Source organism: Schistocerca americana, chromosome X (genome assembly GCF_021461395.2).
Source record: "Schistocerca americana isolate TAMUIC-IGC-003095 chromosome X, iqSchAmer2.1, whole genome shotgun sequence".
Lineage (NCBI taxonomy): Eukaryota > Metazoa > Arthropoda > Insecta > Orthoptera > Acrididae > Schistocerca > Schistocerca americana.
The window spans coordinates 856,614,963-856,619,198 of NC_060130.1; the positions used below are offsets into that span (position 1 = coordinate 856,614,963).

The following is a 4,236-nucleotide window of genomic DNA, read 5'->3' on the forward strand; positions in this document are numbered from 1 at the left end:
CTCCAAGCAAATGTCGGGATGGTTCCTTTCAAAGGGCACGGCTGACTTCCTTCCCCATCCTTCCCTAATCTGATGAGACCGATGACCTCGCTGTCTGGTCTCCTTCCCCCAACAAACCAACCAACCAACCAAGTTCAGAGCTCAACTACTGCGTGCAGTGCAACTAAAATAATTCTTTCGCCAAAAGTATCTAAGGTAGCCACATCAAAATTTTATTACAGATACTTACCTGTGTGCTCATAGTACAAGTAAACTGAGAGCTTCATTAGCCTTCAGTGAATGAAGCAATTAATTATTTAGTGACTGAAGTCGTGCTTTACTAGCCCGAGTGGATAGTTAGGAAGGCCAATTTTGTCAGTTGCGGCTCCGACGGTCCGCACCGCGGCTATATAAATAAGAGTGCTGCGAGCTAGAGTTAGACCCCAGTCCTCTTCTAGGTTCGTATCAGGGCGCACTCCATGCCGGAAGTCGCTTCGCGTTTGTGCAGTTGCAAGGAACAGCCTTGGATGCCGTATTACGTAACTCGGTATGCACATAACAATGAGTTCACATTGGGGTAAAGTGTTAATTGCAGAACGACTCCAGTGATTTATTCTCAGCTTGCGTATGTCGTATTTTCACGTGTCGCGGCAGGACAGACCTGCTGTCACTACTAGTGTGCGTTTGATGAGTATTAACATCAGATTTTGGTGGGCATTCACTTAGAACATTTACATCGATAATGGTTATTGAACAGTTTCTTTATCTAGGGATAATTGGATCCACACAATATACTCTGAACACCTCTGATAGTACAATAGTTGATAGTAGCATTGCTTGGTTAAACTTTTATTTGAAACTTTACGCTTTATCGTTTTCAGAGTATAGTGAAAATTGTTATAGTAAACTGCATTTTCTATGAATCCCAGACATCATCCTAAATCCTCAGCGTAATGAACTTCAGTGATCGATAACTTTATTTCTCCATCAGAGTGGGCACAGTAAACTTTAATTACAGGCATCACGTTTTTGCTAACCACTTTCTGGTTGCCAGCTTTGTAGTTAGAGAGCCTGTGTTGAGAACGGTAACAATGCAATAGAAATAATTAAATTTTCCACCCATCGCCCCACAGGTATACAGAATTAAATTCAGATACTGTTTCTGCGAATTATGCACTTTACTCGTGCGATTACACACAGAATAACCACAGAGCACGTTTCACCAAAGTATAAGCTAACACACCCTACATGAAACAGAAAGACAAAGACAACAATTCCTTATAAAGATAAACAGTTGTTCATTGTTTCTCTTAGCGACTGGTGGTCTAAGTCGATCTCGTCGATCTACGCCACCACAAAAGTAATTCTCACTACGCCGAAAGCTCCAAAATATTTCACTATTTTTCCACACTATACTGTTTCAGTTCACAAAATTATATCAAGAAGTGACCAACTCCACACATTTCATTTATAATTTTACATAAAATAACTACATGCTACCATACAACCTTCTTGTTCAGTAATACAGGTAGAGAAAGTCAAATTGTCAGATGCTGTCCAGGAAGACTAATGATTTCTTATTGCAATACTCAAAATTTTGGTATATTAATAAGATATTCGTTTGTATACATTAGAGTGGGGGACGCTGTATTTACTACAGTATGAGGAGATTTGATTCTAAAATCATATTCTGATCTACAAGGTTGAATTAAATGTCTGAATAGACATTCTTCTCAAAACAAAATTTATTGATCACAAATACAAGGGATCGTAATATGGCTTTTGGTTAAAAGCTGAAAGCATACTCACCATACAATTTTTCGACCGGTTCTTGAAGAATCATTATATACAGACTGATGTACAGTTTTCTAGCTATGGAAAACTCATTTCCGTTCCACTGTCATTAAGTAAGCATGTGTCTCTGTGACTATTTCGTTAAAGATGTTCGGTCAGATTGCATTCCAAATTAGTTTTCTGGGCGAGAAACATTCTTATTTTAGAGATCTGCTTAAATACTCATGATAGCTTATCATTTTTATTACGCAACACACTCCTTACATCTGGCGACAGGTGTGTGTACTACGCATTCACATATCCATACACATAGTTGGTTACAACCACATAGAACTTAAATTTAAAATAGTTGCTACATCAGTTTCACATAAAATACAATATTGCACTACTTCACAATGGGTAGAACTGATCGTCATTTGTTATCTATTTGTTGATACCCAACAACCAAAGGACGAGTAATTGACCTTAAATCTGTGTATGCTTCCTCTGATAATTAAGGGTTGGTCAGGTGCTGTTCCTTTAAGCCTACAGAAACATCCGAACATTCGAGGACCATTTTCGAATAAATTTTTCGTATTTTCGTATAAATTTAAGGTTAAAGTGCATGGATAGTTTTTCTTTGCAAATCTTATCCTACAATATTAATTTATCAAGAGAGTGTGGAGGCTGAGACTGCGAAAATGATGCAGCAAGGAGTGATCGATAAATCTATCATTTAATGATCCATTATTATGCTACTGAAGGAAGGAGACGGTATTAGGCATGATTCTGAGTACATAAACAGACTTCTTCTACTAGAAACTGATAGACCACTCACTTTAAACGAGTGTTAGAGTCCTGTCTTCCACTACTTTCAGAGAAAGCTATTGGTGAAGTGAGCTGCGTTTTTCATGTCGAAAATTCAAAGCATTTTTCTTTCACAGTTGTTGTTATCAATTCTAAAAATTTCCCATTGGGTTGAACTTCAGTTTGGCTAGATTTATTAGAGGATTTAATAATATCTTACCATGTTGAAACTTCCTGGCAGATTAAAACTGTGTGCCCGACCGAGACTCGAACTCGGGACCTTTGCCTTTCGCGGGCAAGTGCTCTACCAACTGAGTTTGGAAGGTAGGAGACGAGGTACTGGCAGAAGTAAAGCTGTGAGTACCGGGCGTGAGTCGTGCTTCGGTAGCTCAGTTGGTAGAGCACTTGCCCGCGAAAGGCAAAGGTACCGAGTTCGAGTCTCGGTCGGGCACACAGTTTTAATCTGCCAGGAAGTTTCATATCAGCGCACACTCCGCTGCAGAGTGAAAATCTCATTCTGGAAACATCCCCCAGGCTGTGGCTAAGCCATGTCTCCACAATATCCTTTCTTTCAGGAGTGTTAGTTCTGCAGGTTCGCAGGAGAGCTTCTGTAAAGTTTGGAAGGTAGGAGACGAGGTACTGGCAGAAGTAAAGCTGTGAGTACCGGGCGTGAGTCGTGCTTCGATAGCTCAGTTGGTAGAGCACTTGCCCGCGAAAGGCAAAGGTCCCGAGTTCGAGTCTCGGTCGGGCACACAGTCTTACCATGTTGTTGGTTTATTAATTGATAAGAATATTTGGGAGAAACATAAGTGGTTTTGGACAGATATTTTAGTGTATTCAAGCAGTATAGTGTCACTGAGAACCTAAAACTGTAATAGTTTTGTAGGAGTCGGAGAAATTTCTCATACATATTGAAACTGCATCATGGATTCAACCCGATCTAGATAAGACTGAGGACAACGGTGATTTTTCTGCTCCCTCAACGAGGAGAGAGATGGTTCATATTAGGGATTAATTAATTTTTATAGAAGATTTACGAATTTGAACATTGGAGCTGTGCCATGATGGTGTACATTAATGGAAAAACATTTCTTCGGTCTGGGATGTCCAAGCACAAAAGGAATTTGAATGTTTCAAACAGGTTCTTTTTCAGACTTCTCTTCTGTGAAACCTTGATTAGAACAGAATTTTTTTTCTTGACTCAGACAATTATAATATGGGTCTTGGTACTGGACTCTCCTAGGAATTAGATATGAATGGAATTATGAAGTCTCATAAGTGTCACACTACTGTTTTTGTTTACCAGGTGCTCACCAAGTAGGAAGGCAACTATTTGGTCACAGAGCTTTAAGTTGTCGCTGTTATGTGGGATTTTGCCACTTTCGGTGTTTAGACAGATGACCAAGGGCTGTAAGGATCACTATGCTTTACAATTTTTGATGAGTGGCAGGTTGACTCACTGTCATTTAGCCAGGTGGGCAAGGTGTTTACAAGAATTCAGTTTACCAGTTGTGTACCATTCCTCATGAGGATCTCCTCTAGGTTGGATTAATGGTACTGAGGATGATTATAATGAAAATAATTTCTGTCGTGTAACTAATAAATTTAACATTTGACCATTTTATTAAGTGTTCACCTGAGAATATTACAAAGGAGCATGATGAACGTGTGCCCTGG

General features: G+C 39.5%; 1 non-coding gene across 1 annotated transcript; it reads left to right on the forward strand.

The window, feature by feature from the left end:
* The first annotated feature begins 3,236 nt into the window (after positions 1-3,236).
* On the forward strand, positions 3,237-3,311 carry Trnas-cga. The gene has a single exon. It is a non-coding gene; the product is annotated as a tRNA-Ser (tRNA).
* The last annotated feature ends 925 nt before the right edge of the window (positions 3,312-4,236 follow it).